At 37.1% G+C, this 18,912-nt stretch overlaps 1 pseudogene; it reads right to left on the bottom strand.

Annotated features, from left to right (window-relative positions):
• Nucleotides 1–8,033: 8,033 nt before the first annotated feature.
• On the bottom strand, nucleotides 8,034–11,402 carry LOC137235991 (dynein regulatory complex subunit 5-like; annotated as a pseudogene).
• Between the last annotated feature and the right edge of the window lie 7,510 nt (nucleotides 11,403–18,912).

The following is an 18,912-nucleotide window of genomic DNA, read 5'->3' as shown; positions in this document are numbered from 1 at the left end:
TTCATCATAACGAATACGAAGCAGGGCTACAGGCATCCAAACATATTTCGCATTGTCTAAGTATTTTTGCATATTTTTGTAGAAAAACTTTACATCAACATAAATCACATTGCGAATCCGTGAAAGATTTATGTGGTGCTAAATATCCAACCAACCACAGCCCAACACCCCCCAAAGAAACACCAAGTGAGGGAGTACCGTGTTGAGCTAAAAGAAGTTGAACCCACCACGTAAGTAGGAGTGTGTGGTACAAACTACTTGTTAGAGCTGGATTTCGATTCGATTCTTAATCGATTTAGTCGATGTTTTTTTTAGAAATGTAGAATCGATTTTTTTTTAAATCGTTCGATTTTTTAGGCATCGAAGTTTTCATCACTATATACTTTACGAACGCTTCAGGAAATACATATTCTGTAATTTTTGTTTTTATGAATTTAGCTTTATTGTGTTGGTGGCTTCGAGAGAAAGAGGAAAGATGAAGAGATTTCTTCGCACTTCTGGTAAACAATATATTGAACTTGTGTTTATCTATTTTGTGGTATGATATTGTGTTCAGTACGAAATGAAAACTAATTAATACCACATTTTTAGATTCTAGTAAGCCAATTGAAAGTGACCCTGAAGGGGAATTTAATCTTATAAGTAATGCAAAGATACGCAGATCTTTGTCTGGTGCAGGTCGATGCTGCGAATTGAAAATTGTGCAGCAAAAAATGCGAAACAGGTGGAAATACAACCAATTTGTTAAATCATTTGAAGCGGTCACATCCAACGTTGATGGAAATGTCTTCATCAGCAGCTCTTATAGAATCCTTTTTTGAACCTAATAGCAACAATATAAGGAAGTCTCAGTCTGTAGATGAGCGAAAAAAACAACTGGATTATGCTTTGATTAGAATGATTGCCACAGATATGCAACCCCTTAGGATTGTCGAAGATAACGGATTCAGATCTTTTACACAATGCTTGAATCCTCGGTACGTTTTGCCTTCACGAGTAACATTAAGAAACACACTTTTAACAAATAAATAAAATCAATACTTTTTATGACATATACAGCAGCAAACACGAAAACAGAAGTGGCAATTTTTATGAAATTTCGTCAATTAAATTCCTTATTCCTTTTTATTTTCAATAAGCTAAGAAAATACTTCCATAAAGTTTTTAACTGAAACTACGCAAACCATGACACAAATTGCCGTAAGTTGTCAATTGAAAGTTCCGTATACCTCATTGATTAAAAAGGTGCAAAACGTATACTGAGAACATGTTACCTTACGTATGTAATAAATACTTAATTTTTATATGACGTCGAAAATAGATCGATTCTAATGCCGTAAACGAAGCGAGAACATTATACATATTATAGTAATAAGTATTAAAGAAGAAAGTGTATTGGTTAATGTTCCCAAGGTTGGTTTCCCTACATTTTGAAAAAAAAAGATTCAAAAAACGCAAAAAGTATGACATTTCGGTAAAGAATATACTAATTATCTCACTCCGATGAAAGGATCAAGTGAAGACCCATGTGACATCCCTTGATGCTTCCAATTTTGTCGGCAGGCAACGAAACGAGAGAGAAAATGTCCAGCTTTATTTGTCGGGAAAAATTGTGTAAATGGTTAAGTTCGTAAGCAAGTACACTGTTACAAAGAATAAGTAAAATTTAAATAAATTTTGTTTGGTTCGATTTAATCGATTAAATCATAAAAAATCGAATCGAATCCAGCTCTACTACTTGTTGTTAGACTGGCCTTTATGCGTTGATTCAGTATTTGCCAAATCCATCATATAAATATATCATACATTATTGTATTTCAAATAAGAATATTTGCTTTGAGGTGCATGAAATGTTGATTTTTGTCTATTATTTTTGTAAGCTTTATTTTAAATTCAATCTAACACTTTTACACGTTGCGAAAATTGAAAAACCTACATACACATTTATATATGTTTGTGGAGTATATTTGTATATAGTATGACTCACATTTAGTTATGACTAATGTATACTTTCTGTAATGTGCTTAGTGTTTTTTTTTTTACAAAAACATACAGGGTCTTAAAAAACCCATTTACCACTTTTCCATTTGGGAATCACCAGTTTTTTTTGTTTTTGTTTTTCACTTCACATAAACATTGCAAAGTATTGTTGTGAACATCCTAAATAAACAAAAGTTACAGTAAAAGAAAAACAGCACTCATCTAAGCCAAACAAGAAAACAATTTGATTTTAATTGAAAAATAGCATACGCGGAAAATTTTTTATTCTTCGTCGTCCATGTAGGAAAATGAAGAAATGTAGGAGAGAGTAGGTAGGTATATAATGAATATTGGCAAATGCTTATGAGAGGTGAATCATTTTAATGGTTATCTTGTTAAAAGCAATAGCAGGTACATACATAGATGAAATCATGTTAGTTAAAAATTAAATACCACAAATACCCTTAACAGGTCCAAAGTAGTAGAAAGAGAAGGGTCTGCGGTATACTGTGCTGATTCAGAAATAAAAAGATCCTGACTGCCTGATCGCTGTAGCGTTTTCCAAGCGGAAGTATTACCCGCAACCAAAGCAGTAGAAACACTGGAAGAGAATAGCTTAAACTGCAGCCGTGTTAACTTTTATATTGACAGCCAAGCAGCAATTAAGGCAATTATCTCGCATAGCACAGCATCTTAAAGTGTGTTAGTTTGTAAGAAATCCCTGGAAAGAATCGAGATAGGGAAAATCATACATCTACATTGGGTCCCAGGTCATATGGGAATAGATGTCAATGAAAAAGCGGATCAACTAGATGAAAAGGGCGCATCCCTCGGGACCAAGCGCGGGGTTGTAAAGTGTCGAAGATTATGTGTAGGTCTCACAACCTTAGACTAACAAAGTTGCTTCTATCATTAAAAAGAGGGGACTGTAGACTCATGACGGGTATTCTGAGTGGACACTGCCTTCTGGCGGCACATGCTTTAAATTAGGCTTGGCCAGTGATAGGAGATGTAGGAAGTGCGTGTTGTAGGAGAAAACAATCGAGCACGTTTTGTGCTCGTGCCCTTCGCTTACCATGCTTAGAATTCAGCTATAAATTTCCAAAGGAAATGTCTGGATATCATCAACACAAAATACAGCTTCGGGACGCACAAAGAAAGTCAAAGGTTAAAAAATAGCACTCCTTCCCAATTTTATTTAATTTCAATATTTATTCTTATACATACTATGTACATAAATATTTAGGTTAAGAAATTAATAAAGCCAAAATTTATAAAATCCATCAGATCTCATTAATTGTGTATCATTAAAAAAGCAAAGTTTAAATACTTAAAACATAGCCTTGCGGTTTCATGCAGCGCCCTCCACCTATGCCTTGAACCTAAAATAACAATTAAAACTGATGACCAAAGTTGAAATATCTACAGCAATTTGTATAAAAGCTATTAAATGAGAGGGGGGAGGATAAGCAGCGAAGTGTGTATGTTTGAAGTGTTGTTTTGTTTTGGCTGCTGACTATACTTGGCAGCACTTAACGGTTTATTCGCTTATTTTTTTATTTTCGTTATATACGAGTATGTACCACCTTGAATTCTTCTTCAAGTGATTACTTATATAAGTATACTCACATATAAAAGCCCATATACTAGGGTGGCTCTAAATTGCTTGGGATTATTCATAACACAGGCCGACAAAACTTTAAAAAAGTTCAGAACCAGATATGTGTTAATACTTTTCGAAAGCCCTTTGGCTCGCTAATTCAGAATACCGAATCAGGTTTTTCATTGTTTTGTTCTTGTTTTCCAAATATACTTACATAAATGTACGAAAATCTTGTTTCACGGCTGCATTCAATATTTAATTTTACCACGAAAACAAATTTGTATTAAAAAGCGACATAATATACCGATTGTAAACACAATCATTTCCTTCAAAAACACTCAAAGTTTTTTTCTGATATTTTTATTTTATTCTACGTCCTTGATAGCTGCGAACAAAAGCAATATGTGTAGCATAATTTCAGGCCGACTTTCTTATATGGGCTTGGAGTTGTGTAGTAGACGAAGTGGTCGATATAATTCCTTTTAACTTTAATGTTTTAGTTTAATACAATTTTATTTGAAATACGCGAAGCTTGCTATATGCAGTTGTTAAGTGACTAACATGCCTAAAAGTAGACTTGAAATTTGTGAAAAAATTATATATGAAGAAAATATTGCAAACATAATACAGTTTGAAGAACAGTAGCCGTTTTCTTTTTGTATATACGTCTACATTTGCAACTATAACAAAACGTTCATCGAAATCTACACATAGTATTAGTGCATGGAAAAATAGTGGAGACACATACCTTTTCGGCTATAGTATATAACCCATACCACAACTTAAAGTGGAGAATAGTGGAGACACACTTTTTATACTCAGCTAAGCAGAGCTCATAGAGTATATTAATTTTGTTCGCATAACGGTACCCCGTTGATCTGGGCGAAAAAAAAACTCATTTAGCCATGTCCGTCCGTCTGTCCATAAACACGATAACTTGAGTAAATTTTGAGGTATCTTAATGAAATTTGGTATGTAAGTTCCTGGGCACTCATCTCCGATCTATTTAAAATGAACGAAATTGGATCATAACCACGCCCACTTTTTCGATATCGAAAATTTCGAAAAACCGAAAAAGTGCGATAATTCATTACCAAAGACGGATAAAGCGATGAAACTTGGTAGGTGGGTTGACCTTATGACGCAGAATAGAAAATTACTAAAATTTTGGACAATGGGCGTGGAACCGCCCACTTTTAAAAGGTAATTTAAAAGTTTTATAAGCTGTAATTTGGCAGCTGTATATGTAATGTTCGGTTACACCCGAACTTAGCCTTTCTTACTTGTTTAGTACAAATTTTGTGCGCTACAATTTTATAAGTGTAGATTAAGCTATGCACTTAGCAGTTCATACAAAGTTTAAGTGCATATGTATATACATATAAAAAAAAAACACAGCTTAATTCGCATGGGGAGCTTCCCAAAAAATAAAGTATATTTTCATAGAAAATGACTGCACTTTCAAATTTTATTTGTTTTGTAATAAAGAGAAATTTACATGACGAGAAAGTGTAATGAATGTAACAGGAAAATGTGTTTTTAGAATCTTCAAGAACGAATGTCTTCAAAACCATTACCAATTTCAAATTCTGAACACCAAAGGCCTTTAGAAAAGTATACGCTCATTTCTGTGTCTAAAATTTGTCGACCCCGTGCTATTTTCTGAGATCTGCCCCCAAATTTCAACCTTCCCTAACACTAAAACTCCATCATCAAAAATCTCTAAAACAGTACACAGTGCGCAGAAAAGTATGCGACTTTAAATAACATGATGTCACAAGGAATTACAGCCTAACTTCTATACCTTAACATAGGACTGAGGCGGTTATTCCTTATAATCATATAGTACTAAACGTTGCATACTTTTCTGCACACTTGGTACTATTTCAGAGATTTTTGGCGATGGAGTTTTAGCGTTAGCGAAATCTGAAATTTGGCGGCTGGCTCATACTAGAGCTATCAAACCGAAACCTATAACTTTTTAAAAACTAAGAAAAAAAGCAAGTATTGCACAACTTTAAACATTTTGTATTGGAAAGCCAAATAGGTGCAGCCACTCCAAAGTTTTAGCGAGAGAATTGAATGAACCCTCCTAAATATGACGTAACATAATTAAAGCCACATGTTAGTATAAAACTCCTATTCTTAATGATCCGCATCATTACTTATTTTGGATCACCCTAGTGTATACCCTTTTCATTGTACCCCTTGTATTCTCTAGCACCACTTTTAACACTCATCCAAACGTACGTACGTAAGTTAAGTAGCTCCCTCAAATAAGAGCGATTGTCCATTCAGCAAAAAGTTTCTGCTGTTCTGTTATTCTTGCCACTTTTTGTGTTGTTATTGCTTTTTAGAAGTTGGTTGTTTTAAGCATTTGCTTTTACATATTTGTTGGTTTTGTGTATAATTTTTCATTTTTTATTTTCTTTTTTTAAGGACCTTAGAGGAAAAGGTGTTTTTCTTTGTTAATGGCTTTAAGAGGGTTAAAAGTGTTGCGAAATCTAATTACAGCCAAAGTTGGTGGAAAGAGGGACAAGTCAGATTTTTTTGATAAGTATTTAAAAAAAATGGTTTTTGTGATTTTTGGAGATTAATATTACACTGGTAAAGAAAAAAAGTTAACTTAAATAATGTAGCCACCAATGGTTACCAGATAAGATAGAACAGTACAGCACTTAGCTCTGCCCAGCCAAAGCACTTATCATTGATCGTTATCAAGATCACCGAAAGGTGATTGCTAGAAAGCGACCTCAGATGGCGTGCTATTAGTATTGACGTTTGAGGAAACAATAGGGTGCTTGCGTGATGAGCGATTTCCAAGCAGATCTCATTGCGAGAACTGTGGGATTTTAATTTGCTGCTGGCCACTTGAGGCCTGTTCTAGTAAACGAGTCAGCTTGGAAAGAGCTAATATGGCACTGGTCTCAAAATCTGATGTCGCCCAGCGTTCAGTAGAATATTTGTAACTCCACGCAGTGAGCTCCAATATCATGGACAGTACCTTCAGTATAATATGTGTGACGATATCGCCCTGCTCATGAAGTTATGTCGGCTCAGTAGCAGGGAGCCATTAAAAGGGTTGTGCGAACTTGGAGCTTAATCCGAAACCAAATCGGAGCAACGCTGGTACAGCGCGCGACAACGGTTGAATAGCGGGCAGCCAACAGCGCAAGTTAAACGACTGATGGTATACCTTCGCCGTAGCTGCTGGTCTCAGGAAGTAGGCCCTTTAATGACACTAAGGATATTCATCTTAGAAAGGTAGGAAGCTGGTAGGGGTCTGAATAGAGTGCGGATTTGTACCAGCTGGACACCGTAATCCAACCCGTGGGTAGTAGGGGTAAGTGGGACTTTTAGGTATAGTGGTAGGTATACGCGCCCGTACACGGTCAGATCCCCTGAGAAGATCTCGGTGCTCTACAGTTTCCTCAACCCAATTGTCAACATCAGCTCCCGGGCAAAGCCCTGTTATAAATATGAATGTGTCATACGCATATTAAGAAGACTTGAAGAAGACAGTGCAATGTGGTCATACTAAATCGTTCCGGAGATGCTCAAAGGCAACAACAACCACTGGCCTTCTTTGGAAAACGTCTATCCCGCACCCTTGCATCGTATGTGCCAAGGCGGTGGTGCTCCAACTTTTTTTGTGTAGGAAACTTTGAAAAAGGAGAAAAATAAGAAGGATATGTGCTCAAAGCATCTCTGCTTCTGAGGGATGAGCGGCTAAAGAAAGGCGCAACCCTTCGAAGTAGTATACATTCTAACTAGATTGGGTGATACGAAAGGAGACAACCATTGCATATGATCAACCAAGCATGTGTAAGTCTTATAGCATTCGACAAAAAATTATATATAAGAGATGACTACAATCTGAGGATGGGCGTAATTGCACCGCTTTTTGGAGTCACATGCTCATAAATTAGGCGTTGTTAGTAGCAGCATATAAAGGAAGTGCGGCTGCAGGAAGAAACGGTTGATCACGTTCTGTGTTGTGTCCTGAGCTAACGAGATTAAGGCTCCAGCTCCTCGGCGCGCCAGAGTAACCAATTATCGGGACAACAATTAGGATGGGTCCTAAAAAATTGCTAAGAGGAAAGTATTATTTTAAAACATAAGTCCTGTTGCTTTGTTGATTTTTTTAGTATGATCGTCAACCAAATTCTGGAAACACTCTGCAGACATCCAGTCTGTGTTTAATATACATCGTATCGTGTACAATTTTTTTTTTTTTTTCTACGAATTGGAGGAACCTACATCGAATAGCATCTGTCAATTATTTCCTTTTCATGGCAAAAATACTCTGGAAGGCTGATATACCACCGAGAGTCGACCTCGTTTAAGAAAAACTTTTCTTATGTAAGAACTTGTACGTGAGACCATCGATATGGTAGTGTGCTGAACAATCTCTATACGATGGCTTGAGCCGGAAAAATGAGATACCTCTTTAAGCTTTCGCCGCTAATATTTTTTTGAGGAGGGTTTTGTCTTTCATCTGATTCAGCTTAAGAATATCCTTAATTTTGATTCGCCTTTCGATACTTATTCCGGTATTGCGTAAATCTAAATGTTGCAACACCTTATTGAAACCAATGACTTTGCAGAGTTGCTTGGCAAATTCCTGTAGTAAAATAGATATTAGTTATTTTTATAAAAACTACCTTCAGGACCAAGTTTGAAAGTGTGTTACCTCACCCACATCATTGTTCGAAACATCAATACTAATTAATGACTTATTCGTCACAATCAATTTCATGAATAATTTCGTAATCGATGAACAAATGGAACAACCACTTATATCAATCATCTCTACGGGTATTACATACATGAGCGAAAAAATGGCAGCAGCACCATCACTTTCAATTGGATTCATGCGTAATATTAGTTTGCGTAGAGAATGTCCTCTAATAGTGCGACTGAGTATGTATGCGCCTTCGGAGGCTGAAAGTTAAGGAGAAGAAAAAACCTGCAAAATATGAGCTTCAGTGAAGGGGTTTCCGTACTCACTAATTCTATTATCCGTCAGATCGAGTACCACCAATGCGCCAAAAGATTCCTTATTGCATACATTCACAAATTCTTTAATCCCAGCATCACGCATAGTGTAATGAATTATAGACAATGAAGTTAACTTGTGACAGCCTATATCCAGAGCGCACGCCAATAATGGCAATTGATATGATTCAAGTTTGGTGCTATGTAGGCTTTCTCAAGAAAAAGGGTACTATTAACGTAAGGTGATGGGAGCCATACAATACTACATGCACTTGAAGCTTACCAAAATGTGACTAACTCATGACACTCACTTAGTCCGCGTGACAGTGTCGTTATATCTTTCTTTGACATTGTATTGCTACCCAAACAAAAGTTACTGCCCACCGTCTTTATTGCGTAAGTCATGCGTAGCATTTGCAATTCGGGTAAGTTGCTCAATATGAAATCGAGTGGAATGTGAGCTGTCGATATGGAGTTAAGACAAAAGTATAAGGAAGTCACCGGAAGAATTGTAATATTAATACACTTTCCATCTGTTTGGTGATTTCCGTACCACCTTTTTTGCAAGAAATGAAACCGGTTTCGTTGTACGAGTTTGTATCGTTAAAGTTTCGGTTTCGGCTTTTATGAGAAGATAAAGATGCATCACAAAAATGAAACGAGTCAAATGCTCATAATTGTACGATTGAGCCTTTGAAAAATTAAACGGTTAAAAATTAATACGATTTGTATTTTGGCTTTACTGTGCAGCACTTCGAAGGACTTCGCTTATGGTCTCAATTTTATATTTGAAAAATGAAAAGATCCTAAATGGTATCGATTTTGAAAAGTAGAACTGCGGCTACCGTTTCAATTAGGTTTTGAAAAATGAAACGGTTCTAAACGGTTACTGTTTCATTTTCGGTTAAAGGAAAAAGAAAGCTTCGTACCGATTACTGCTTCAATTTAGCTTTTGAACTGATAACGGTTCAAAGCAATTACAGTTTCGGTTTCGAAAATTGATATGGTTCTTAGCGGTTATGGGGTCAATTTCGTTTTTAAAAGTGACATTTTTTTGTTTCGCCGTTGAAAAGTTAAGCGGTTCTAAACCTCTAGGATATATGGGATAAATAAGCTCCGGTTTTGAAATGTAAAACGGTTCTAAACGGTTTCGATTTTCATTTGTTTTGCAAAATACTACGTTTCTAAACAATTACAATTTCGCTTCTGGTTTTTAAAAAATCAACTTCCTAAAGGGCCACCTTTTCGAATACGGTATTGAAAAAGAAAGTGACTTTAAACGGTTACGGCTTCAATTTCGACTTTCAAATAGGAAACAGTTCTAAAAGATGACGATTTCGGTTTGAATTTGAAAAATGAACCTGTTTTAAACAGTTACCGTTTAGAATTATAAAGGGGTTTTGAGAAATATAACGGTTCAACTTCGGCTTTGAAAACTGAAATGGTTCTAAAAGGTTTGCAAAGATGGAAAGTCCCAAATGGTTCCAATTTTGGTTTCGGCTTTGAAAAATATAACGGCTCTAAAAGGTTTGAAGATTTGAAAGGAGAAAAAATTTCCCAAATTTTTACAATTTCGTTTTCGGCTTTGAAAATTTAAACGGTTCCAAATGGGTACGATTTCGATTTCCATTTGGAACAACGTAAACGTTCTGTTTCAGTAACGTTCAAAATGGGTTACATTTCCTATTTTTGTGTTGAAATAAAGCGGTTGTAAATGGTCACGAATTCTATTCCAGTCTCGAAAACTGAAACGGTTCTAAACAGTTTGAAAAAAGGAAATGTCCCACACGTCAACAACTTCGTATTCGGTTTGAACAATAAACCGGTTTTAAACGAGTATGTTTCGATTTCCGTTTGGAACAACAAAACGGTTGCAAAGGGTTACATTTCCCATTTTATTTTTGAAATGAAATGGTTCTAAACGGTGGTGGTTTTACAAAATGAAATGATTGTAAACGGTTGACGTTGCGATTTTGGTTATGAAAAAATTCAACGGTTCCAAAAGGTTGGGTTGCAATTCAATTCCGATTTCGGTTTCGAAATAATTAAGCGTTTCGAAATGCTTGGGTTGCAATTTCAATTTTGTTTTGGTTTCATGGCTTGCTTTTTCACATATTTTTTCTTACCCCCAATATATTCCTATACTTTCCTTTGCCTACTCACCATTACGTCCATCGGTGGCCGGTTATAAACGTGTTATCTCCAGTCGATTTACATATGGCGCACAAATATCCAACACCACTTGCGCTTGCTCTTGCTCGTAATCGCACGTCTCCACGCATTCGATATAGTCCTGCAGATGTCGCTGCATGTAGATGCTAATCCATGGTTGCGCTTGTGACAGACTATTTGTGTAATGATGTGGCTTCCAACGTTGTTGACAACAATGTCGCCAAAAGTTGTTGTCACGTATGTGTTCGGTAAGTAACTTCAGCGGCAGTTGCGTATCCAGGTGAGTGAGTATGTAGTTACGATCCTCTTGACGCGTCAACACCTCATAGATGGGATTGTCTGGCAGAAGGCAAGAATTTTGCGTTAAACATATACAGATATTATTTTGATTTAAATATGCTACTTGTATTGTCGTTGATATATAGTTAGTAATGAAATTATTACCATTCCAATTGGCAACGATAGCATCGAGCGCCAAATGGCGCAATGATTCCGGTTGATTTGGCAATGGCTGCTGCTTCTGCTGGTCATGACTATCAAGTAAGGATTTATCGTGCAATCGTGGTAATATCACATCGCTTGGATTGAAATATGGTTTAGAGGTATTCCCACTCACACTAGAGGCAAATTCGGTACATGAGAAATTCATTGCTTGTAGTTTTTGTTTTAATTAAAAATAAGTTTTACTTAAAGGCTTATGTGGATTAAATTGTTCAGGCAACATTTATTTATGCAGGCAAAATAAATAATGGTGATTGTGTCGTCATGGTAATTGTATATGTATTTTAGGCCTTTTACATCTACGAAGTGGTACACAAATTCATAGGCAGCATTAAACCCAAAAGAGATGTTCAGAAGCTCTGAATGCAGCGCTGATAGCATACCAAATTGATCAGGATGACGAACTGAGTTGATTTAGCCATGTGCGTCTGTCTGTCTATCCGTCCGTCCGTCTGTCTGTCTGTTTGAACGCTAGCAAGTCTCACAGTTTTTGCGATATTTTGATGCAATTTGGTGAGCAGATATATTTGGGTGTCCGATTACTCATTTGTCGGAACCGACCGGATCGGACCACTATAGCATATACCATCCATCCAACCGATTTTTCGAAAAGCCGGGTTTTTTTCATTTGTTTCTTATTTAATCAGGCGGCGATTAAGGCAATAATCTCACGCAGTACTTAATCAAGAAGTGTTTTGTTATGCAAAGAACCATTGGAAAAACTTCGCTTTGGCCTTGCCATATATCTATACTGGGGTCCCGGTCAAAAAGGGATAGATGGTAGCAAAGAGCCTGGTGTATTGGCAAAGAAGGGTGCAACACTCGCTGAAACGACAATAGACATCCCAATCCGTTTGGATGAAATCAATAGGAGCGCGGAGTTGCATATGATCCATCAAACAGGGTACGGGAACGTGCCGGATCTGCATCCGGAAAAGGACCATTAGCATCGATAACACTCCCCAAGGCCTTCGGGGGTGTCCTTATCGCTACAACAACATACATCAAGCAGGAAAGGTGTGGACAAAAGCGCGGGGCTGCAAAATTTCTAAAATCTTGTGCAAAGCCTAATTATAAGACACACAAAGTGGTTCATATCTCTGAAGAGAGAAGACTTAAGGCCCACGATAGGCATACTTATTGGACACTGCCTTCTGGCGTCACATGCTTATAAGTTAGGCCTCGTCAGTAATAGCTGGTGCAGGAAGCGCGTGCTGCTGTAAGAAAAAGCTGAGCACGTTCTTTGTTCATGTCCTTGCCAGATATCGAGGCAGCAATTAAGCTAGGTCTTAGAAAACTTCTTGTATTTGCCAAGAAAACGAAGTTATTCTACAACATAAGTCCTGATTGGGGTTCTTCCGACGTCAAACAAATTCTGGTAACACTTTGCACATTCAGTCTATGTGAGGTATTTATTGACCGGTAAGAACTCTTATACTGGTAGAAGGAGGTTTGTCCTGGACCTGTTCGACAGTGTCAGTAGCGTTAAAAAGGTGACCTGTCCGGTAGTACCCGTTAAGATATAAAGGGAAGTAGAGAGAGGACCTCTCCGACAGTATCCGTAAGGATATAAAGAGGACCAGTCCGACAATATCGGTTCAGGCATAAACAGGTACAATTGGTCTTTCCAAGGTATATGATCAAACAAAAGGGATCAATCCAACCCATATTAAGAGATCAAAACTAGCTATAGTCGGATATGCTTTTTTTATGCAAGACCAAATACATTTTTTGCGGGGTATTTATTTAAGATCGAAGGAAACAAAAATCACACCCTACGAATAGCTTATCATCCCTATCCTGATGTAAGACTAGGAGTCATGGACGGTATCGAGAGAAGATGAGGTGGCCCGTGGAGTGTTCGAAAGAAAAATTCTCTGAAATATTTATGGTCCTGTCCATGATGCCGACACAATATTTATGATCCTGTTTATGAGCTTAATGCAGATATCAACATAGTACATTGAATTAAATCCCAAAAGCTTTGCTGGCTAGGTTATGTTATGCGAACTGATGAAGCCGGTATCGACGATTTTATGTGGAAGCTGATGAATGGCGAAATCTCCATTGAGTTGGGATGGGCAAGTGGAGGTGGCCCCAATTGGCGCCACTTATCGCGAAGCAGGGGTAGCTAGCACGGGATAGTTCCTAAACGGCGTAAATCGACTAAGCGGCGATTGAAAATCAAAAGGGGTTTGTTTAGTGCAACCCTCTCAAAGGATTGCTAGCGAAGTTTATAGCTTCGCCAATTATCATTCTCATCCTACAGTGATGAAACCTGTTTATTAAGCAGACGAGGGTCTACTCTGTCAAGCTCCTTACGAAAGAAAGGAGTTGGATGACGGGAAGGTTCAACGTGGTCATACCAAATTGCTCCCGCGTTGGCCGGGCTGTTACTTTAATGTTGTTATTTTCCGGAGCATATGGGATGTATATCCAGCAAAGGATCATCTACATCGATACCACTCCCCAAACCTTCGGAGAGTCTCGTTATCACTACAAGAAAAAAGAGGAAGGAGCCTAGGCGTTAAGGCATTGAGATGACGGTGATATTACCCACAAGGCATACTGGATATCGCTGACAAGTTTTATAGCACCTTGCTAAGTATGTCAACACGTACATCTGCTACGGATTCAGTTCACAACAGCCAGTAATTGCGCAATGGATTCGTATGTTTCATAATGATTCTCAGCCGATCTCAATGAAATTCACTAAGTTTGAAAAGTCTGGGTTGAAAGGGGAATATGAATTAAAGTACGACAAGGAATATATAATAGGCATTGGAATCGAAGTACAAATAGGAATAGAAATAGAAACATGAATATGTAATAAAAAGAGGAAAGCTAATTGAAAGAGGACAGTGTCTATGACAAGAAAACCGAATAGGAATAGAAGTAGGAATAACTATGGAAATCATTGAATGGAAGAGGAATGCATTTTGAAATAGGAAGAAGAATAGGACTATAAACACACAAAAAAATAGAAATAGGAGTAGGGATCGGAATCAGAGACGTAAAGGTAAAGAGAACCGCCAGCAGAACGAATGGTGGGAAACAGTAAACCAAGAATAGGAAACAATGAGTAAATCGGAGTTGAAATGAGAATATAACTATTAAGAGAAATAGGAATAATAATACGAGTAGGAATTTGACTTTAGGAATAGGAGTAGAAATAGTAATAGTAATAGTAATAGTAATAGTAATAGTAATAGTAATAGTAATAGTAATATTAATAGTAATAGTAATAGTAATAGCAACAGTAATAGTTATAGTAATAGTAATAGTAATAGTAATAGTAATAGTAATAGTAACAGTAATAGTAATAATAATAGGAATAAGATGAGGAATGGGAACTAAAAAGACAATTTCTATAGGAATAGGATTATCAATTGAAATAGGAACGTGTCCACTAAGAATAGGAGTAAGAAGGATATGGAATAGGAATAAGAATGGAAATCAAACGGGAAATAGGAATTAGTATGAACAGGAATAGATATAGACACATATATTAATAAGAATGCGATGGGCAAGAGCCAGGGGAAATGGAGGTGGAAGAAATGGAAGATGGAAGGGCTGGGGAAGAGAAAGGGAGAGATAATGAGGATATAGATTACTATTTTTTCAAACGTAGCCAGTCCATTTTTGAGCAGTTTACCCAAAAAATCACCGCTATTATGGTTGTCAGTGGTGAGAAAATTAGTTTCGATGCTCATGAATTGTCATCGGCGTTGTCAAAGTCGATAACTATTGACAGGTGTTGATGCTTCTTTGGTATCGGCTAAAATAATACCGAAGTTGTGTTGACGTGCTGTCGATGACCATACGAAGTGATGGTTGATATTGACAACCGTAATAGGGATGAATATCTAGAGTTTAACGGAGTTGAGAGCATGATAGTGTAGAGTCATGTAAAATGTGCCAAATTCCAACTCCTTCCTCTGCTGCTAAAGTCGAGGACCGGTAGAAATATATTTTCATCGCAGTGTTATTTTACTCCTCATTGCCTACTCAGCCCAAATTATCGCTTGTTGTATCATCTCAATTTTGTAGCTATTTCTTTCTACTTAACATACCAAAGTAATTTTCCCTACTAGCTTCTGCATCCAAATGTCCTTACTCACTAGAACGTTAAGTGCCATAAAAATAATTCAAAATAAATTGCTTTGCATAAAAAGTGTAACTAAATGTAATATAAAAAACGCTACCAAAGGACAAAATAGATACATACTTACATAAATAATATGAAGTAGAGCCATTTTTTAATGTCCTTGCAAGAAACCACATACTTATAAATATTCCTTCATACAAAACAAATTTTTTTTGATAAGTTGGCATACGAGATGAATAAACTTTTGAAATATGCATGCTATAAGATACCGTAGCTATTTTTGTTATGGATAAACAATATATTTTCCCTCTCATCTCGCTCATAAGGTGTATAATTTGGTAATAATAATGCACATCATGAAAATTCATAGACGTTATTAATTTTATGCGAAGGATTTAAATACCAATAAAGCTGCGTATGGATGAATAAAATGCAATGGTTGTTTTGTTGGTGATTTCTTGAGTCACCTAATACTTGAGATCAAATCACAGCAAATCGCAGCGACAGCTTCGAAAAAGTCGACGAGCTGACTATCTGTGACGTCATATTCGTTGGGTTCCCAATCATGCTTAAAAACTAGTGTAATCACAGACCCAATCACAGCTATCGCCGTAGGAGCTATAGGATGCGAAATATGAGTCTGTGATTTGTACTGCGACAAAATATCACTAAATGTGCCACTAAACTGCTCTGGTCGATTATGCAGCATACCGATACGTTTAGCAGCAGAAAGCGGCGCAAATCGGGGATTCATTCGTTATTTTGAAACCATTTTTATTTTTAGAACTTACAATTGGTGCAGGCGCCCACCTCTATAAGATTATTGAAAGATGTCTTAATACCGGCGCTGCTGAGACATGAAAAATTGCTCATCACTTTAAGGTGAGCAAAATAAATATTTGCTTTTGCTACTAAAGAGGGCTTTTGTTGTTATTGACTTTTACAAGTTGAAATAAGTTAATCATTGAATTTCGTGAAAGTCATGTCAGCTGGCGTAATCTCAACGTAATCCAACGTATCTGGCTGTGGTTGAATAAGCTGTGTTTATGTAAGTTGCATAGGTAGGTTATAAATGTGATTTTTGGTGCGTAAATTAAACAGTGCAAAAAAATTGTGGAGGCGGAATTAATCCAACTCAGCATAAGAATCTGGATTCTGTATATTCCAATACGTTTTGATATGAATCATCTTTTCTCCATAATGAAAGCGTAAAGTAAGTGTACGCGTAGTCTTCGGAAGTAGTTGACTGTAATATCGATTATTAATCGAAACGGTATCGATAAGATAGCAAACTTTTTTTTATGGAAATGTTATTCATTCGTCACGGAGTGTTACCAATTTGTTAGAGGCGTGTTATAAATTTTTTATCGAAAACTTCTCGATTTACTATCGAAAATTTATCGAGTTGCTATCAAAAAGTTATCGATGTGTCATTATAAACGAGCTACTATCGAAAAAGTATAGATAGATTATCAAATAGTTATCCATTGGTCATCGAATAGTTATCGGAGTATTATCAATTGGTTATCAGTGTGCGTTCGACTTTTTATAGATTTTTTACCAATTTCTTATCGAAAAGTTATCGATTTGCTATCAAGAAGTTACCGATTTTATATGGGCCTGTAATCAAATTATTATCGACGTCCCATCGACGACACATCTATATTCCGTCGATAACAAGCCGATGAACATCTTAAGCCTATAACAAACCTTTAACCGATATTCGCTACCGATATCGGCTATTACGTCGCCGAAGCTCGTTCCAAAAATTATTTGTTTGGGTTGTTCACTCGATTCTTACTATCGCTGTCTGAAAGCAATGTTCGACTGATCTACGCAACCGGGTATATAAACACTATCGGATTGACTTGATAGGGCAGGATGGTGTGCAACAGGGAGTGATAATGAGATAATGGTACGGGTTTTTATAAGCTTCACTAAATATTAATGTAGATGATGAGTTCAATTCTCAATTAAAGGACGATACATTCCACCACCCAACTATGACGAAGTACCAAGAGCCATATCCTGGCTCAAAAGCAGCAAAAACTGTGAGTTAAGCTGCAGATCTATTCTGTTTGGTAAAGCACTCCCTTAAAAGTAGATGCATCAAGTACCGTCTAGAATTTAAAAGTGGGCAAGACCACAATTTTAAGAAACCCGATTCCGTGAAAAGCGTCAATAATCGCCGAATCAGTTACTTTATATTGCAATTTAGGTTTTGTCTGTCAACAAGCTGATATAATTTTCTTAGTGTGTTTTCAGATCCGACTTCGACATTTCTTACCATTGTGAATGCGTTCAGTGTGTGCCGAGTGGCGGCACACTCGCCCACGGAGTTTACGTCCTAGTAGTCCACTTGCGTTATCTGATAGTATAAGTAATAGTGAAAGATCCACCTCCCCAGTCTCTGTCGGACTGTCGAATAACCGTGCGCCAAGAAATCTGAGTCCTGGACATCGCCAGAGAAAGGAATGAATCAACTCCCCCTCATGTTGGCAGAGGATTTTTACTGCAAATTTGCCTAGCTTTAGATGAAAGCCAGTTCCTTTCATAGCCAAACATGACCGTAAGGACCTTGAAAACTCGCAATCGTTCCGGTTGGTACACAGCAAGTACGTTGACTCAAGCTCATATTCCTCGATTTTTCCAGGAGATAACTCAGATGGTCGTAGGGAGCTGGCCAGCTCGAACACTCGTATGTACATTTCGCAACCTTTCCTGGCCGTCCCTTCCGCAAATTTATTCCCAGTTTGTTTATATCAATAATTTTTTAAGGGGGGCGAGGGCAGGAAGATGTGTGGAACTCAGCTTACAGGCTATGATGTTGGATGTTTCCGGGTGGTTCCATAGTAATTTTTTGTAAAATACAGACCCTCCCTCCTCAAGGTGATGCCTTGTTTTAAATTCAAATCAACCAAATGAACCAAAAGCTTGGAAATAGCTTTTTTTCATCCGATTTTGGTCTTGAAATCAGTACATTAAGCCTAGGACGAATTATGATCCTTTCGCTGTTTTTTTTTTTTTTGAACCTTTATAAATCAACAAGTTGCATTAGCCTGAGTCGTACATAGAAACTTACGCATATATCAACTGAGCAGCTCCGATAGCTTTGTATTCACCCCCCTTAATACATACATAGCTATGTATGAACTTTATTTTGTCCCTTTTGGAAACGTCGCCCGCCTTGTTACCGCTTTCGCAGGGAGTTAATTGTCGCGTCTAGTAAGCTTTCTATCAACACCCGCGGGAAAACCAAGTCTTTCGGTTTTCTTGGAGTTTCTAACTGCAATTAACGAAAAAATTATGAAACATTTAGCTTTACGAAATATAACAACGTCATTGGAAACGTCCCACCACTGTAGCCTACTTAAGAGTCAAACGTCTATGGCCTTTTCAAAGCAATCACATAGACAGTTGAACTTTGTTCAAAAGCGCTCTTAAAAGCGTAAATCCGTTATTTGTTAGAACAAAATCTTAAAATATTATGCCTTTCTCTATTGCTTTTGGCGGCTTGAATATTTATCTTCTTTATACTATAAGTAATATA

Source organism: Eurosta solidaginis, unplaced genomic scaffold, assembly GCF_040869045.1.
Source record: "Eurosta solidaginis isolate ZX-2024a unplaced genomic scaffold, ASM4086904v1 ctg00001093.1, whole genome shotgun sequence".
In the NCBI taxonomy this organism is placed as follows: Eukaryota; Metazoa; Arthropoda; class Insecta; order Diptera; family Tephritidae; genus Eurosta; species Eurosta solidaginis.
Note: the sequence above shows the minus strand (reverse complement) of the source record. Positions and strands in the feature narration are given on the sequence as shown.